Source organism: Tursiops truncatus, chromosome 2 (assembly GCF_011762595.2).
Source record: "Tursiops truncatus isolate mTurTru1 chromosome 2, mTurTru1.mat.Y, whole genome shotgun sequence".
Lineage (NCBI taxonomy): Eukaryota > Metazoa > Chordata > Mammalia > Artiodactyla > Delphinidae > Tursiops > Tursiops truncatus.
This window is the reverse complement of record NC_047035.1, coordinates 7470529-7490946: the sequence shown is the minus strand read 5'-3', so window position 1 is coordinate 7490946 and position 20418 is coordinate 7470529.

The window sequence follows — 20418 nt, the reverse complement described above, 5'->3', positions numbered from 1 at the left end:
ACAAGGAGGCTCAGAGAGACTCCCATCCAGTCCCTGCCAATGCAGATTGAAAAATGCACATTCAGAGAGGCTGAGAGCCCCACGTCCATATGGCCAGCTAGTGATGGGAGCCCAGCCGAGACCTCTGACTCTTTGTGACATTGAACATTACTGTGAGTGTGTGTGTGTGTGTGTGTGTGTGTGTGTGTGTGTGAGAGAGAGAGAGAGAGAGAGAGAGGGTAGGATAAAAGGATGGGGAGTGAAGGCAACACCAGCCTGTTTCCAAATCTGAGCAGATTTCTAATTAGGATAACATTCAACTATTCTTATGAGAAAATATAAGGAAGGAGGAACTCATCACCGGGACTGCTTAGAAGTACACGATGGCAGAAAGTAATCAAGCTTCCTTGAACCTCTGCAACTGGTTGGCTCAGAATCTGGCACAGTTATCTTTGTTTCCCTAACTTTTCCCGAAGCCTTTAGCAATCGCTAACAATCCTATTTACTCTGTGTACCAGACAAACAGTTACTGTCGTCATCTCACTATTTTTATCTAATATTGAAATTGCTCTTCCTAAGAACAGCCCTGAATATATTATGATATCTGCTGAATAAATGATGTGCATAATATACTGTGCAGAGATGGTATTTATGAAGCCAGGCTCTGACCGAAATGAAGGAATCCTTCAGTTCTTGTTTGAAAGGAAATTCAATCGGATACATTTTCAAGAAAACAAAGTCATGCTTTTTTTTTTTTAATCCTTGCAAACTTTTGGATTCAAGGCCCATTTCTTCATATTCCCACGTGGGATAGACTGTCCTGCAATTTCTAGCATACTTTTCCTGCAGAAATTGAGGCTGTCTTCCTGTTCTTAGATGAGGAATATCCCATTAATAACATCATTACCATTGCTTTTATGTATAATAATACGTCAAACACATTTAATAGTGCTTGAGACATTACAAGTCATTCTCTCAACAGGCTTCTGAGTAAAAGGGGTGTTAAAAGATTCACATTTTGCAGAGGAGAATGCTGGTCTGTACCACGGGAGGGCTACAGAGCAATCGCTGTTCCCTCAGCAGCTTTGCCAGCTGTATGAAGCGTTTACTATTCACAATGTCATTTTGTTTTGCATTTTATGTTTTGTGCAGAGAGATGGTAGCACTGCTGTTATTAATGATAACACTCTTTGCTTATTACAGCAGGTTAGAAAACACCACCATCTCGAGCGACACAGGTGAACTGAGATCAGGAGAGAAAGAGTGGGTAATTTGTGCACAATCCCATGGATAATAAATGCCGAATTGGGTTCAGACCAGGATTTCTGCTTCTGAAAGCAAGGCCGTCAAGAGGTCTTTACCAGGACATGCTGCCTTCCTCCTGGGGCCTGGATCCTTGTGGTTCTGAATCCAGAAACAAATTTCAGCCAACTTTGTTTTCATGGAATGGAAAGTCAAGAAGTCAAGTCCATGGGTAAGAAGTGCTGGTCCCTATGTCTGCGTATTCTTCACCATGTGAATTTGTCTCTACATTCTAGCTCTCCTAAAAGAGAGCAAAAGTTATCTCACAGTTGGAGCAAAAGCAACAGAACAACAAAACCCTCGGGGATTTCCTCAGTGAATGCCTTCTCTTTTCAGCTGAGGAAAGTGATTTTTGCTGATGAAGTTTGGAAAGCTGAAGCAGCTTTCCAGAACCATGAAGCTAATGAACGGTAAACTGAAGACCAAGACTAGGGTTTCTTAAGTGGATCCTTCCATGAAGTCATGAGGCTGCTTCTCGGCTGGTCTTCAGCCCTTTAAGAAAACGTTTCCCAACCAAGTAATCATGGATCTTACCTGCTGGATCTATTAGCCTCCCCAGATCCCAATCCTGTCCCCCCAGATCCTGGATCACCCAGGTGAAGGTTAGCAAAGTGGGGTAAAAACTCTTCCTTTTTCTGCATCCCACAGCCTGCTCACAGACACATGCTTCAGAGAAGCGTCCCTCAAGAAAAGAGTCCTTTGGGTAGGCACAGGGGGTAGATACCTAGGAAGGTCAAACAAGTTTGGGAAAATTCTGGCTTAAACAGTTTCTCTGTATTAGGATTTTTCCACCCATTTAAGGGGCTAATGTGCATGATAAACGTCCAGGAGTGTCAAGATGTGAAGTGCTTCTCAACTTTTTTGCCTAGAGAATCATTATTTTCCCCAAGAATATCTTGTTCAGCTCAAGGTTCTTGGATCATACTTTGGGTAATGATGCTTTAGACCAGTGATCAGCAAACTATGGTCCACAGAGCAAATCTGGCCAGGTGCCTGTTTTGCAAATAAAGTTTTATTGGAACACAGACATGCTTGTTTGTTGACATAGTCTTAGTGGGTGATTTTGCACTCCAAGAGCAGAATTAAGTAGTTGCAACAGACACAGTATGATAGGCAAAGTCACACCTATTTGCTAACTGATCCTTTACAGATAAAGCAGGTATAACCCCTTAGAGAATGCTATAATGGGATCCTTTTTCCTTTTTATTACAAACTTAGAGCCTCAGTATTAATCATCGCAAGTGTTAGGGCCAGAACATTTTTCTCCCTTCTTAATGGTATAATGGGACTTAGCCATTGAGATGGTCATTATGGACACATTTTTAGAGTTATAACTTAGAGCCCATCTAATTTTCCATTCATGGGTAAGTTTCCTAAGACCTAGCATGTAAATGTGACAGCCCTGAGATCGTGAAGATGGACATTTATAGGCCTGGGTAGTTACATCTGCTGCATGACAATCTCTTTCACTTGAGACTGAGTAGAAGAAATTGGGATGGAGTTGTTGCATCTCTATGGCAAAGTACATCCTGATTGGATGTCCATTCTAAGCTTCCCAGCGAAGAGGAACAACAGCTGAGCTGCCACCTGTCCTGTGCCAATGGTTACAGGCACGCCAACTTTGTGTTTTGCTATAGGCTTAAATTTATCTTTAAATTCTTTAATTTTTTTTCTTTGTTGCAGATTGGCTTCCGGTGAACTGAATATTTAAAAGATATTACAGGGAGAAACAACACGGTTGGCTGATTGTTTCTTCCCAAAATGGATGAGATGATGAATGAATGCTTCCATTTACATAAACAATCAGCTGAAAGAGCCTCGCCAAATGTGAGCATTTATATTTGATGACATCCTGATTGTAACCATAAATAACAATATTTTCATTGTTGGGTAATAAACATCATTACCCAGTGTGTTTTAGGTAAGTGGGCACTTAACGGGGTAAGGAAGAGATGATAAGGAAGATTAAGGTGAGTACTCAGCAATATGGGAAGAGATGGCCTTGCAAATTTCAGGTGTGTAATAAATATCTCTGCCATGGGCCGGCTGGTAAATAAGATGAGGTTTTTGACTCATACCAGGTTAACCCATGCAAAAGAAACGAATCAAAGCAGAAAAATGATTTCACTCAACCCCCAAGCTTGTGTCGAGGGACCAAATGTGCCAAGCTCTGTCCTTGAGCTGTGGTCTGGTTGGATGACAAGAACACACCCAGACAGCCGGTGACAGTGTCATGTGATAAAAGCATCAAAGCAAAGAACCCATGTTTCAATGAGTCTCTTTCCTTGTAGACACTCTAAAGTCCTGTGATCCTGATTTTATAGTCCTATTCTTTTGATTTGTTTTGTCTTCTGGTTATTTTTAAATTTTTGGTTTTCCGTTTTGAATTCTTTTATTGAGGTCTGACCTACCTCCAGAAGGCTCATTAAACTTTGGTTCCTAGGTTGATGAATTTTTACATTACTTCCATCAAGACACAGAGTATTGCAGCACCTGACAAGTGGAGTCTTTACTTATGAATGGGAATTATTGAATTAAACAAATATTTTAAACTCAAGAGCAGTGTACATTCTAAATAAACACAGGGAAAAAATATCATAGAGACAAAAGAAAAAAATACTTTGGAAAAAGATGACAAAGAATGCAAGTTCCCCAATGGTCACAAACACAGGTTTCAGCACAGACAAACCTGAGTGGGAATCCAGCATTGCCATTTACAAGCTGTGCGTTTCTAGAAAAATTATCGTACCTGTTTGAGACTCAGATTCCTCTTCTGCAAAATGCAGATGACAACACCCAAATGTGAGGCTGATAGTGACCTTTGTGCAGTAGCTGTGGTGGCACAGGTGGAATAGGACACCCAGTACCTCGCCCACGTGAGAGTTAACGTGAGCTGATATTGTAGTATAATGACAGCAATGATGCAAAGACCACACTTTCAGCAAGTCAACAGTTTGTGTAACCCCCAAATAATGGATTTAGTTGTCAAAAGAAATAAAATTCATAAAGGAAGAGGGACACGCTGGTGACGGATGATCATACATTGTGAAGTAAAAATGTGATACGGAGACAATTTAAGAAATCTGGGTTTTGTAGATGATAGATGCCCATCTTGATGTTTTTCATTCCATAACTTCTGTGCTCTTTGTCACCTGAGCCTTCTCATTCACTGGGAATAATGGATCTGCCTCTTGACAGGTTGACCCAAGAATGTGATGTTTCAACTGGTTTTTGGACAAGGATAGGAGATTCTAGACTCAGAGGATTTTCTCTTTGTCACTTTGAATCTCATCATAGATTACTTTCTTGTGATGGGTAATTTTATGTGTCGATTTGGCTGGGCCAAAGTGTTCAGATATTTGGTTACACATGATTCTGGATGCTTCAATGAGGGTGTGTTTTTGGATGAGATTGACATATAAATCAATAGACTTTGAGTAAAGCAGATTGCCCTCCATCCAATCAGTTGAAGGCCTTAACAGAATGAAGCCTGCCTGACCTTCCCTGAGAAAGAAGAAGACGGAGCTCTGCCATCAGATGGCCTTTGGATTGGAATTGCAACGATTCCTTGGATCTCCAGCCTGCCAAGCAACCCTGCAGATTTTGGACTTATCAAACCTCTACAACTGAATGAGCCACTTCCTTAAAATAAATCTTGCTCTCTCTCTCTAATTATATGCAATATTCTGTTTTGTTTCTCTGGAGAACCCTGATTAATGCACCCCACAAAAAAGAAGACAGCCCAGTTTTGGTGGGGTTCATGATGCTAGTCAACCAACAATTTCTTTAAGAGCAAACAATGGTCTTTGAAATCCTGAATGGTGGTATGGGTGCTTCCTAATGTTTTGACAGCCATGGGTGTTGTAGCCTCTCTGAGCCTTGCTTTCCCCATTGTTGTAGGGAGGCTGTGGAATCTATGCAGTAGCCTATTTGAGAGAATTAAATCATTTGCCATATTGCACCCTAGCTGATGGTAAACACTGACCAAATGTTGACTCCTCTTCCTTCTTCGTTTTGAAAGCAGACTACTGGAAGAAAATCTCTGCTCTTTCTCCCCTCTTTGCAAACTCCAGAACATTCTCCCCAACAAAGCATGCCAACAGAGAGAGGGGTGGTGAGACGAGTGGATGAAACACCAATTCTTTTTTCTTCCTTTAATTAAAATTTATCTGTATGGATAAAGGTCATCAGAAATTGGCCAAACATTTGATGGCTAAAGAAGGAATTATAATTTGGAAAAAGAAAATTCAATAAGAGAAGAGAAAACAAAATAGGTTCTCTGGTTCTAGATATATATAGACTTTTTGTTCTCCACATTAACGCCTCGATGTGTCTGCATCTAACCAGCATTCGGCTGTCTTACAACTGGTGCAACTATTTTGTCAAAAGCGGTGGGATTGGTTTTTTTTTTTTTTTTAATCTTTGAAAAAAAGCTAGTTTATAGTTTATTAGCTTAGATTACTGGAAATCGCTCCCATGGGCTTTTTAACTGCAGCAAGAACTCAGAAAAGTGAGTCCTTAAGACCAATCTGAAAGATTTAAAAACATTAATAACTATCATCGAACCAGCAGGAGGAAAAATAGACTGTCTTTTTTTTTTCTCCCTCTGCATTCAGGATCAAGTTTTTGTATTTTCCCCACAAACGACCTGAACTTGATTTTTCTGTTCTTTTCTCCTGCAACACAAAGGGCTATTTTCTGTAACGATGATAATTATATAGCACCTGAGAGCTTAAAAACACACTCACTTGCACGCTCTCTATTAACGGACTCTTAGCTCACTCCAGAAAAAAATAAGATTATTTGTTGATTATCTGGTTTTTAGTTGAAGGAACTGAAACTCTGGGAGGATAGCTAGTGTAACCAAATTGAGGTGACCACAGCGGCTGAGGAGGGTCTAGAAACTGAGGTTGGTTTGGGTACTAAGCCTCCGAGCTTTTTTGTGATAACAAGCTGTATGTCCAAATTATACAAATTTAACAACCAAATTGAGGACCATATCCTGTCCATTGTCTAGATCCCCCTCGCCTTCCTCATCCCTCCCCATCTTTGAAGATACATCCAGGTCTGTCTAGATCATCATCATCCAAGATTCATTCCTCCCTAAGCCAAAAGTTACCTGTTGAGTGCCTCCAAAGGGCCACAGGTAAAGACAGCAGAATGCGCATCTCCTGTTTGGAGTTTAAGTCCTTTCTCTGACATGTAAATAGCTGTGTGATCTTGTCTAACTTGCTTCTTGTCTCTAACATCAATCTTTCTATCTTTAAATGGGAAGACCAGTATCCAACTGGCAGCATGATTGTAATTATTATGTGAAACAGTATTTGCACATATACAAGGAAAATAGTTAAGCATATGATAGGTTCTTCATAAATGTTGGCTTTATTTCCCCTCCTCCCTGGAATGAGTTAACCTTACTCAACATATTGACATGGATTGACACATACGGACAATGTGAGGTCTGCTGATGCAGAGGTTGCCAGCTCTGCCGCCCACCCACTTCCTGAGCACACAGCTAGATCACACTAACCAGCCTCCCTCATATTAGGCATTGACACTTGCCTTCTTGCACAACCCACCATGCTTTGTTCCCCTCTGGCTTGATGAAGAAAAGCATGGCGAACTTGAAAGCCACTCTTTCTTTCAGGGACACACATGTTAAAATGAACTTAAGCAAGAAATAAACTTCCAAGTGTTAAATCACTAGAAGTTGAGGGTTTAGCTATTTTACTGGCCAGTGTTAACCTTATCCAGTACTTATCCACACAATAGTTTTTAATTCATTTACAAATAGATCAGACGTACACTGACACAAAGACACACCTACACCAACACACACACACACCCCAACGCATATACACATAATAGCAACACACATAGACACATACCTACACACCAGAAATTTAGCATTTTATGGACACAATGAATGTTTTATTGGCTTAATATTTGAGTTCTCACCTTATTTTTCTTGGCCTTACCTGTACAACTTAAAGAATACTATTAAGAATTTTAAAATTTATATTGGAATTTATATTTAAAATTTATATTTGAGGGACTTTTAGAGGCCAATATAGAATCCCCCTTCCACAGCTGTCTTACAGATCACCATCTTCTGCTTGAACCTCTCCCGTGACATGGTGCCCACTGCTTCCCATGGAAACTGGTGGCCAGACAACTCTAGGCGTTGCAATGTTGTGTTTCATACGAAGGTCAGAGCTACCTTCTCTAACATCTATCCATTCCCCATGGCTCCACCACCTGAGAAACGAAGAAGCAACCTATTTGATTTTCTATAGGAGAGCCCCTTAAGTAATTGAAAATACAGCCAGTTTTGCTGTAACTCTTGTTTTTGAAAACACACATTTGTGATTGATATATTAAGGAATGATTTAAACATTATGCAAAATTTGCATTTGATTGTGTGTCATTTTCGCTTCAGAAAACACTAGTGAAAGCAAAAACCTGCACCCATGTGGATGGAGTCATGTGGAAATGCACAGATTACACACGTGTGCACCCCTCAAACACCCATCCACCACCCCAGTCTACCACGTGGATTATGATTCACACTAGTGATACAACTTTTCCTCTGATTTCAGAAAACCCTCCTTCCACCATTTTGCAATAACTCACAAACTTCCACCCTTCCCATACCCACTTCTGTAAGCAACTTTGAGACTTTTTCTGGGTAAAGTACCATATTTAGTGCCATATTCATATATTTTTCGTAACCACTGAATATATATTACCTTTTCTACCCACTCTTATCTTTTTCTTTTTTTCAACATGCCACTGGTGAAGTGTTTGAATGTTGATCCCCAGCCTAATTTTCCCCATAATTCTGTGGTTTTTATTGCACAATTTTGCATAATGGGTGACTTTTAGGGATACATAGATCACGTTGGCGGAACTGGTTGCAGAATTTGTATCTTCCTTTAGTCTGTTAATAGAATGGGGAGTATTTGTCATTAAGGTACATCTCCACATTCTCTCAGTAAAAAGGTATTGTATGCCAAGCCTGTCCTGCTGCCGGCCACCCAACAGTGAATAAACACATGTAGTCCCTGCATGTCTTAGAGCTCATAAATTCTAGGTCTACTGACTTCCTAATTCTCCTGGGAGGGAGAATGAATTGGCAAAAAAAAAGGATACCAATTAAATGGCGTAATTTCTGATTAGCTAATTCAGCCACTAAAAACAGGAAAAAGGAATGAATTAATATTTGGTGGGCCACCTATGCCAGAGTCTATGCCAAGCGTTTGTAAGAGCATTAGGAAAACCCAACCCCACTTCAACCTCTCAGATAAGCATTACATCTGCCATTTGGGAAGTGAGGTACTGAAGAGTTTTAGTGCCTTCTCAAGAGCTAGGCATCAAGTCTAGTTCAGCTCTGACACAAATTCTTGTGCCTTTTCCAATATGCCGTGTTTCTTCTGCTGTGCTTTCTTGTCTGCCCAATGTCTACTCTACTGAATTAAGGACCGACTCTGTTCTTGGTACTGAGAATTCTTTACAAGGAGTCCACAAAGCAGCCAGAGAGGTGAAAATTGGAACTGCCAAATCAAAGTAGGTGGAATTCATCTGACCAGAAAGGAAGAAAGAGAAAAACAAGTACACAGATTATTAGCAAACACGCCTTGTCTCCAAACCTAATTTAAAACTAATAAAGTCGCATAATTCATGCAACCATAAAGTCAAATATTTTGTAAAATTGCATCACTTATGGAAGTGATGAACTTCCATCTAGTATCTGAAATGCAAGGGTGATTTCAAAGCTGCATTTCAAGTGGTGCTTGAGGGATCATTATAGGCTGGAAGTGGCTGATACAGTGGAGTTGCAGCCATTTGGTGCGGGCATGGAAACTGAAAGCTGAAACTGCAGCCAGAAATGCAGTAAAAAGAGACGATTTATCCTGTTTCCATGACTTGTATTCATCACTACAGACAACCAGGTAATTCAATTATCTTTGGCCTTGGAAGTCTGTCTTGTGGTTTATGTGCCCTTCTCTATCAGGCCCTGCTGTTCAGTCAGACCTGCGGACACTGGTGCTGGGCTTGCGGGTGGGGGGAGAGCCCTGGTGTGCACGTGGACAGGAGGCTGAGAAGAAGAACCTGTGTTATTTACTCTGAAAGTGATGACAATGATCTCATGGTCCAGAATGCGTTGTCCCTTGGAGCCCCCGGTATGAATGTCATGATTCACTTTTATAGCAGCACATTTTATACAAACTCTTTTGTTGGTGGAGAAAAATGTCTCATCTGACATGATTACAGGGGAAATCTCCTTGTGTTCCTCTCTCTCTTGCCCCTAATAGTCTCGTGCCCATCTATAAGAGTACATAAACTGTGTGGCGTGCAGGATGGTAATGAGACGGCAGACTTTTTCCAACATCAGAATTTCAATAAGGAGGGGATTTGCCTCCAAAAGAGGACAGTGACAGTTTCACAAACACTGTCCTTTGTCCTGAGGCACACAAAATCCCCAAATCCCTAAAATATTTCATCTGAAGATAAGATAATTTTGCTCTAGCCTAGGCTGAAAAAGAAAGAAGGGGAAAAAGCCATCTATCAGATGCAGCCAGGAAAGTCCTGTTGCTTAGGGAGAAGGTAGATTAAAGGCCCCTATCTTATCAGTATTTCAATTAAAATCTTATTTTTGGTCCCCAGCCGTGTAACCCATTGAAGTCTTTCCAAGTGAAAAACATCACTTCAGTAGGTGGAAGTTAGAGAAATCTTTAATGGGCATATTTTTTTTTTTAACATCTTTATTGGAGTATAATTGCTTTACAATGGTATGTTAGTTTCAGCTTCACAACAAAATGAATCAGTTATATATACACATATATTCCCATATCTCTTCCCGCTTGCGTCTCCCTCCCTCCCACCCTCCCTATCCCACCCCTCCAGGCGGTCACAAAGCAGGAGCTGATCTCCCTGTGCTATGCGGCTGCTTCCCACTAGCTAACTGCCTTACGTTTGGTAGTGTATATATGTCCATGCCTCTTTATTGCTTTGTCACAGTTTACCCTTCCCCCTCCCCGTAGCCTCAAGTCCATTCTCTAGTAAGTCTGTGTCTTTATTCCTGTTTCACCCCTAGGTTTTTCATGACATTTTTTTTTTTAAATTCCATATATATGTGTTAGCATACGGTATTTGTCTCTCTCTTTCTGACTTACTTCACTCTGTATGACAGACTCTAGGTCTATCCACCTCATTACAAATAGCTCAATTTCGTCTCTTTTTATGGCTGAGTAATATTCCATTGTATATATGTGCCACATCTTCTTTATCCATTCATCCGATGATGGACACTTAGGTTGTTTCCATCTCTGGGCTATTGTAAATAGAGCTGCAATGAAACGTAAAAGCTTTTGCGCAGCAAAGGAAACCATAAAGAAGACCAAAAGACAACCCTCAGAATGGGAGAAAATATTTGCAAATGAAGCAACTGACAAAGGATTAATCTCCAAAATTTATAAGCAGCTCATGCAGCTTAATAACAAAAGAACAAACAACCCAATCCAAAAATGGGCAGAAGACCTAAATAGACATTTCTCCAAAGAAGATATACAGAGTGCCAACAAACACATGAAAGAATGCTCAACATCACTAATCATTAGAGAAATGCAAATCAAAACTACAATGAGATATCATCTCACACCAGTCAGAATGGCCATCATCAAAAAATCTAGAAACAATAAATGCTGGAGAGGGTGTGGAGAAAAGGGAACCCTCTTACACTGTTGGTGGGAATGTAAATTGATACAGCCACTGTGGAGAACAGTATGGAGGTTCCTTAAAAAGCTACAAATAGAACTACCATATGACCCAGCAATCCCACTACTGGGCATATACCCTGAGAAAACCATAATTCAAAAAGAGGCATGTACCAAAATGTTAATGGGCATATTCTACATGTGATATGGGCTACTTATCACGGGTGGGAGAAAGGACAGGACAATATTTTGAAAGAGATGTGAAACTTACAAAGGTGGGAAGGGCAAGGAATGCATTACCCTGGTGAATTCTCTACTGCGGGATCTTTTTTTGTTTTTTTTTTTCCACTGAGCCCCCATTTGAATATTTGCAAACCTGCCCCAAGTAGTTAAAAAAATCACTAAGGGGGCAGGAGGAGAGAAATTCAGGGAGAGGAAATAGGAGCTATTTGAGTATCTTGTGATAATCCTTTTGAGATTCTGAGTTCAGGATCAGGTTTATCTCCAAAAAGCTGGTGAAAAGAAAGAAGCCAGTACTCAGATTTAGAGAATGTTATCCACGTAAGTAACGTTTATGGAAACAGTCTGGTAGAACTCAATGGCTGAGATCTAAGGACCCATGATAAATCATAGACTAAATCAGACATCAAACAATAGATCAATCAATCAATCTATCAAACCATCAGTTGGGACTTCCCTGGTGGGCCAGTTAAGACTCTGCACTTCCACTGTAGCGGGCACAGGTTCTATCCCTGGTCAGGGAACTAAGATCCCATAAGCCATGCGGCACAGCCAAAAAAAAAAAAAAACGATCAATCAAACTAAACGTGAAGGGATACAAAACTACGTTCCAAAGTAAAAATAAGGCAAGTGTAAAATGCAGGTTTTCAGTTATCGAGCAGGGAAACACAAATGAGGACTTTCTATGTCCAGGGCACTGTGCTGGGTAATCACAGCAGGGGAATGGAGCAGAGGAAAGGAATGAAGAAGCATGGTCTAGAGTGAAGGGAGGAGGAGTGTGTTCTATTGCTGGCTTTGCTACAGTTAACCAAGACAAAGGTCAGTAAACATTCTCTATAAAAGACTAGATGGTAACTATTTTAGGCTTTGCAAGCCAGCAAAGTGGCCTCTGTCAAGCTACTCCACTCTGCTGCCTAGAGCAGATGCAGACATAGACGACATGCAAATGAACAGGTGAGGCTGTGTTCCAATAAAACTTTACTTGCAGACTTTGAGATTGAGTAATTTTCACGTCCTAAGATATCATTCTTCTTTTGACTTTTTTTCAATCATTCAAATATGTAAAAACCACTCGATTCAATGATCATGTAAAAGCAGACAATGGCCAAATGTGGCCTGTCCCTGTTAGCTTGCCAACCGCTGATCGAGATGGTACATTAATACCAGCACAGGGTGATCAGGTTCATGGCTAAAGAAGTGATCCGGAGAATATATGGTCTGAATTGTGAGAGTGCTTTCACTCTTGGTGTTCCGAGAGGCAACATCTACTCCTGTTCAGATAAATTAGCTTATGTGGGAGAAGATGCAGGCAGCTTTAGTTAACTGTTAACTGTTTGGTTAACCAGAAACAGTTATGATAAGCAGCAATGGGCTCATAATAATAGAAGTAGTGAATCATCTTACTGCGCTAACATTTATTGAGCACTTACTCTAGGCTAGGCACACTGTTCTGCATGCATTTCCATCTCCTTAACCCTTATAACAATCAAGCGAGGTAGGTATTATTTCTACCATCACTTTGCAAATGAGGAAACTGAGGCCTGAGGAAGTCAACTAACTTGCCAGAGGGCACAGAGCTGATGAAGGGTGCCTCCAGAACACATTGGGGCATGTGGTTCAGAGATGAGAATGTGGAGAGTGCCACGTAGAAGTACAGATCTGGAGCCCATGAGTCAAATTGTCTGGCCTCCAATCAAGACTCCACCACTTGCCAGCTCCAAGAAAAGCTTCCTAATCTCTCTGAGCCTCGGTTTCCTCATCCATGAAACAGAACAATAATTGTATCTATTTCACAAGCTGAGGTTGAGAAATAAATGAATTTAGGGTTCATAGCTAGCGCCCAATAATGTTGGCTAATGATACCATCGACCAGGAATTATCCTAAGGTTTCTCACGCTTATTTATACACGGTACCATATTACATCCTTTGCTTTGAGCTAATCCCATTCTGACTTTGAGAGATTCTTCTAGAGCCATTCTTTGCATCAGGATTTGGCAAAAAAGGCCATGCTCACTCCATCCATAAACATAAAATGTATAATATTTTAAACAGCCCTGGAATGTCCTCAGGCCTTTTCAGACAGCCCTGGTCTATCTCCCAGGAGTCTGCATGCAATCCCAGACTCCCTTTGGTCTGAAAACCTCAGCCACATCCAGCACTGCTGATAGAATACAGAGTCAGTGGGCTTGAAGGGACCAGGAGGTGGACCCTTCTGCCTCCTGGCCTAGCAGAGGGGACAGCATGCAAATCATTCCCTCCAGCCCTCTGGGCCCACAGCCCCTCCCTCAGGCTTCTCTCACCTTGGGAAAAATCCATAGCATCAGCTCAGCTAAACTCCATCTGGTTTTATGTGCAAACCCCTAATTATTTTAGGCAGTGGAATTCCTAAGTGTCACGGATTTTCTTTTCAGTAATTCTTGGTTTAAAAATCAAGATCAGAACCTACCACCACATATTACAAGTGTTCCCATTCCCCAAACTTCAGTGACTGCCTGTGATTGTAGGATAAAGTTCAAATTGTTTTTTTTTTTTTTCTGATATTCAGGGTCTTTCAAGCTCTCATTCATCTACTTATGCAACAGAGGTTTATCAGTTCCTATTACTATCTTTCAAGTATTTTAATAAGCACCTGTAAGCATCTCTAAAGTTGGAATGCACCTTAAAATCCCACAGCCTGTACCCATCGCTCTATACCAAAGGCGGTCATGACACAATCATGGCCTGCACGTGTGTGCATGTCAAAAGGCTACTAGCATTGAATCTTGCAGAGCTGCGGAGATAACTGTAACCAAGAGATGATGGTATAGCACCTTTTTAAACCCCTAGGACTCAAACGGTTGTGGGAAGGTGATAAACCAGCTAGGTTTAGCAACATTCCCAAGGAGTAAAAAATCGGTGGTTTCCACATACTTGCCAAGCAGGCTTAATAGCCCAGCATCAATGACCATAACTCTTTAAAGAAATGCAGCATCACCAACACTCTTGATGGCAGAGAAAACAGTACTGTATGGAGAAAGAAAACCACAGAGTCTAATTGAAAAAGTGATTCAGGAAAGTTGCAATCTGTGAGAAAGTTTTAAGACTACCATAACCATATTCCTTTTCTATCATAACAGCAAATATATGATAAAAATCTGTCTACTTAAGTCTAAAGGTTTTTTTTCCCATAAGTATAAAATAAAATTTCTAAGTAATAAGAAAACATCGTGCCATTGCTTTTATTTTCAATCCTTTCTTTCTTTCTTTCTTTCTTTTTCTTTCTTTCTTTTTCTTTCTCTCTCTCTTCCTTCCTTCCTTTTTTTTTTTTTTTTTTTTTTGTACGTGGGTCTCTCACTGCTGTGGCCTGTCCCGCTGCAGAGTACAGGCTCCGGACGCGCAGGCTCAGCGGCCATGGCTCACGGGCCCAGCCGCTCCGCGGCATGTGGGATCCTTCCGGACCGGGGCATGAACCCATGTCCCCTGCATCGGCAGGCGGACTCTCAACCACTGCGCCACCAGGGAAGCCCCTTCCTTCCTTTCTTTCTTTCTTTCCTTTTTTTTAGCGGCACATATAATATTGTTTCATCTTACAATTGATTATATCTTAGCTTCAATAAAATATGGTTATGTGCTGATCATGGTCTAGAGTCAGGGGCACAGATGAACAGAAGTGGTCTTTTCTCTTGAGCACTTACCGTTTGGTATAAAAGGACATCAGTCCCTAGGTCCTCTAGGTACCATCTCTCTGGACTGCCCTATTCCCTCTTGGTTCATTCCTACTTATCCTTCAGGGTCCAGGTTAAGTAACTCCCTACTGAGATGTTTTCCCAGATAATGTGTCTGCAGAAATAACGTCTTCCTCTTTTGTATGTCTATAATGTTTTTCTCACAGTCATGAGTTCCACAGCCAGAGACCTTGGTTTAAATCCTGGCAGCTCCGCTTGAACAAGACAATTAAGCCTGCTGGACCTCAGTTTCTTCCTGTATGTGGTGCATATGTATCTCATGCTCAGCTTTCATGGCTGTTTTGAGGATTAATTACATTAATGCAGGTAGGGCCCTTAGAAGAAGTTAGCATAAGGTAAGTGGAATTGACCATTTTTCAAGCCACTTTGTCAGCCTTGCTCCCACTGTCATTTGATTCATTGTGATGTGGGTCTGCATGTAGGCTCCATGAGAGTTGTAATGATGTCTGATGTCAGCCTCATTTCTCTCCCTGCACGTAGTACAGCATTTGGCTCAGAGTAGGGAGTCACTCATTAAGCCCTTCAACAAACATTTATTAAATTAAATACCTGGCATGCATTAGCCACTGTTCTAAGCTCTGGTCCTCGAGAGCTTGAAAAATATTTGTTGAACAAATGAGCTAATGATTATTCACTTTACAAAGAATGAGGTGATACTCAGAAGACAACCAAGCAATCCCTGCTTGGCCAAAGGACAGAATTCTCTAGAAGTCAGCAGCTGAAAACAGTCTGAAAACTCTGGGTGCAATTTGTCATGTTTTATTTGTTTGTTTATTTGTTTGGGCTAATCGATACTCTCTTAAAGTTACAGCTGGCTCAGCTGACAACATGGTCTTCTAGACTTCTCTCTGGCTCAGCCTACTTCCTTTAAGGGGTTATTTCTGACTCAGTGAGGGTCATGGGACTCTCTGTGATATAAAGGCCCTCCATCTGCAGGAATTTGGGGTCTTAGATTCCAAGAGTTCCAACTCCAGCTACACACTTACCCATCACTCTGGTCTACCAGCTCTCTAGTCCCAGCCATGGAACTCATTTCCAGCCTGTAATCCTTCTCTTCGCTCAACCCTTCCAAGATGATTTGGATTCAACTTCTCTTTTGTTTCTTCGTTGACTCTATTTTGGTTTCTCTACCCCAGTTCTTCCTCCCCAAGGATAACTTGGTAGGTAGCGCTTGTGTCTGCTGCCATCCAGCCTGGGGATCTGCCTTGCCTTTGACACTCTCATAGACCACCTCCCTGATAGCATGGACAGAAAGGTACTATGTAGCTATTAAGAGAGCTCACCAAATATTTCTTAGTCCCTGACTTCTAGGCACAGAATCAGTTTGTTTCTGGAACTATGTAATCATTTTGGCCAATGGGTTGTGAGCTAAAGAGATAGGTGTCACTTCTAGCGATACTATTTATTTGCCTGTGAGAGATCCTCTGGGTCTCTCTGTCCGTCTGCTTCAGTGACCAGCACAGTCAAGATGGCAGCTGACCCATCAATGTGAGCCTTGGAGTGAAAGATGAAGCAGAAATTCATTGGACCTATGACAGGCATGGAGCATGAGAAAGAAAGAAAGCTTAGCTGCTGTAAGGTTACAAATATCTGGAGGTTTCTTGTACCACAGCATAATGTAGAGAATCCAGACTGATAAGGGCACACAACGCTTTCTACATCCTTGACTTCCGTTTCCTTTTGGGTTATTATAATGACCCATTAACTGTCAGTATAATGTAGATTAAATCCACGTGATATTTTTGGTATGGCATCAGCCAAACATGTCAAGATCTGTATATCTGTCTCCTATGGGAGATGGTCTCTGTTGCCAAGTTGTATGTTGACGAACCAGTTCTGGCATTTATTACAATTGAAAAGTAACAGAAGGCTGTCTAATAGAACGTCTACCGTTTAGTGAACAGGGCTGGAATTAGGTAATGATGGCAGGTGACGTTATAAGCAATCGTGCTCGATGCAGGGTTCGTTTAGATTCATTCATAGTGTGGAGTCATTTCCAAATGCCAGTCTCCACTCTGCATGCTGCAGCTGTGTCTAATATTTCTAAACATATTTTGGCTCGGTGACACCTTAATGGTACACGATAACACTCGGCCTCCCTCTTAGAAAAATGGATACTCTCATTTCTCTAAACATTGGGCCTTTACCTTGAACCATTTCCATTTAAATGCAAATTTCAATCATGTCCACCTTTCTGTGTTCCAACGTGAGACTATGGAAATGATAGCAGCTTGAATCCAAATTTTGAGAGGCTGAGAGCTGTTCCCTACAGGGGTCCTAGACGGGATAAATGGTTCTTTTTTTGTCTTGGTCCTGTGTTGCTATGATTAGTCTCAAAGGGAATGTTTTGCTTCTATTGAGTGGAGTGTCTAGGTCAGAAGAGGGAAGGTCAGCATGCAGAACTAAGGACACAGGATGGAGGTATCACATGGAGTTCCCCGAAGTGACCTAGTGTCATTTTAATGTGCTCTGGCTTATACTTTTAGTCCTGGACTCCCAAAGACAGAATTCAGGACCCACAAGCTCCTAAAGGGCTCCAAGGGACAATGGCTGCCTGGCGTTTCTTCCCTGAGGGAGGCCTCTGTTTCTCAGCACATGCCTCTCATCTTCATCAAGTCCTGCGTTAGAGTCCAGGCCTCCCTGGCCTGAGGATCCTTTCTTGTCTACAGACAGGATGCTGGGAGCCAGGCCAGGCCAGGCCAGGAGAGCAGAGCCACAGTAGGGCAGTAAGGTCAGCATGACCTGCAGGGGTATTTACTGAGCTGAGCCCTTAGCGGGGTAAAGGACATTTCTGAGGGCCTCCAGAGTCCCACCTAGTGAAAGAACCAGGGCCCAGTGACCAAGGCTACTGGGGCTTCAGAAAATTCTGGAAGTCTGTCTCTTAGAGGAAAGAGCATGAGTTCTGGAACCACACTGACTGGGTTCAAATTGGACCATGCCATTTCCTAGCTATGGCATCGTGGGTGAGTGCATTTAACTGGGCTTCTGTTTTCACACACATAAATAGAGACAAGAATAGTAGTTGAACTCTTGGGGTCGTGGTAAGGATAAACATACTAATAATTCATGTCATCAGCTTACAGTAGTGCCTGGTCCTCTCTAAGTGCCCCGGGAAGGTCTCTGAGGGAAAAGTACAAGGAGGATGGCTGGATGCAACGGTGTTCACTCCTTTCCTTTGTTGCTTGGTTGAGCCAGTGGGTCTCCCTGTGCTCAGCAGAGAAATCCTTCCAGCCAAAAGACTTTTACTTGGCATTGGAAAGGGAGAGAACAGGGTGACTATTATGAAGGCCTTTTTAAAAAAATTATTTTACTGAAGTATAGTTGATTTACAATGTTGTGTTAATTTCTGCTGTACAGCAAAGTGATTCAGTTATACATATATGGACATTCTTTTTCATATTCTTTTCCATTATGGCTTATCACAAGATATTGAATATAGTTCCCTGTGCTGTACAGTAGGACCTTGTTGTTTGTCCATTCTATATGTAATAGTTTGCATCTACTAATCCCAAACTCCCAATCCATCCCTCCCCATCCCCTCTCCTCCTTGGTGATCACAAGTGTGTTCTCTATGTCTGTGAATTTGTTTCTGTTTCATAGATAAGTTCATTTGTGTCATATTTTAGGTTCTACATATAAGTGATATCATATGGTATTTGTCTTTCTTTTTTTGACTTACTTCATTTAGTATGATAATCTCTAGTTGCGTCCATGTTGGTACAGATGGCATTATTTCATTCTTTGTTATAGCTGAGTAGTATTCCATAGTATATATGTACCACATCTTTATCCATTCATCTGTTGATGGACATTTAGGTTGCTTCCATGTCTTGGCTGTTGTAAATAGTGCTGCAATGAACATTGGGGTGCATGTATCTTTTCAAATTAGAGTTTTCTCCAGATATATGCCCAGGAGGGGATTGCAGGATCATATAGCCCTGGCTTGTTTAAAGACCAGAGAAATCCCTTGAGGAAACACTACTAAGGAGGAGAAGGAAACAGGGTTGTTGTTGAAGGGACGATGAAAGGGAAGATTCTGAGCTGGCGAGCCCAGGTGTGGGACTTGGCCCTAGGGGCTTGGTGGTCAGAAACTGCATGCTATTGTCATTGCGAATTAGTATATGGTAATTGTCATTGTGAATTAGTATAGGGTAATCTATTCCCCACTGGGAAGGGAGGGATGTGTCTGACTAAACTTCAATGTGACTACAGGTTGCATTAATTAAAGAAAATGTCAGGGGCCAAGGGATGGTGGGTATAGTGCTGGATGGACAGCTCCGGGGAGGGTTTTTGCTTCGGGACTTTGTTCTTGAATAGGAGTTGAAGCAAAGGTGGTAAGACCTCAGAGGAGGGTGTCTAGGAGAGCAGAAGATGCCAGACCATGTCCTCTGTACATTCCCATGCACATGCGGATAATAATGGCTCTGAGAAGTTCCCACGAAAGGGACCCATATACTTGTGCTTCTTCTGAACATCTCCAAAGATATTAGCATATGGAACTCCCTTCTGGACTCAACACTGCCCAAAAAGTTGTGGAACTGGTGGGAAATAGTACTTTATTTAAGCATTCAGTTCATGTCATTACAGCCTCGACTGAATCTTTGCTTGTTGCCAGGCACCGAGCTGGCCTCGCGGGAGCAGCACATCTGCACACACTATGTCCCAGAATGGGTTAAGGGTTGAATGGGAGAGACCGACGTATAAGCCAACCTTTAAATTACTGGGTAATAAGTGCCACAGAAAGGACATCTAACCCACGCTAGGAGGGATCCACAGAAGAGATTGTGGATCCACAGAAGAGCTGAGTCCTAAATATAAGCAGGAGCCAGCCAGGTAGTGGAAGGGGATTTGTGGATTCAGTCCTTAAATGGATTTCTTCATTTCTTTCTTGGTTACGTGTTTGAGAATATGTGATCTATGAGTTTCCTTAGTTGTGACACATGGGACAAAAGGATATTCTGCTGGAATTTTCATGAAATAATTATGCTTTTGCTCTGGATTTGACCCGTGATTCCAATATAGCTCAGGGCCTGTCCCGCTTCAATATAGCATGAGTACGAACCTCCATGGGGGGCTGTGGAGAGCCTGGGCCTGGGACAGCAACCCTCCAGCTTCCTCTGGCCTCCCAGCCACCACCACACATGCGATGGGTCATTGAGCTTATCTTCAGAATGATGAAGACAGCATCTTGTAGCAGAAAGTGCCCTGGACCAAGAGTCTGAAGCCCTTGCTTGTAGCCTTGACTCTACCGTGCTGAGACCTTGGGTGATTAACACATGTCTGTAAAATATTTTCTTAATAAAAATATTTGGAAGAAATCCTGTGGCGCATCACCAGATCAGAGAAGTACTCAGGTATCTCAGGGGTTTTAGATCTCCACCCCTCCCAGCGGCAGCCCTTCCTTGAAATTCAGTATCTCATCTATAAAATGAAGTCATTGGCTCTAACTCCAAGA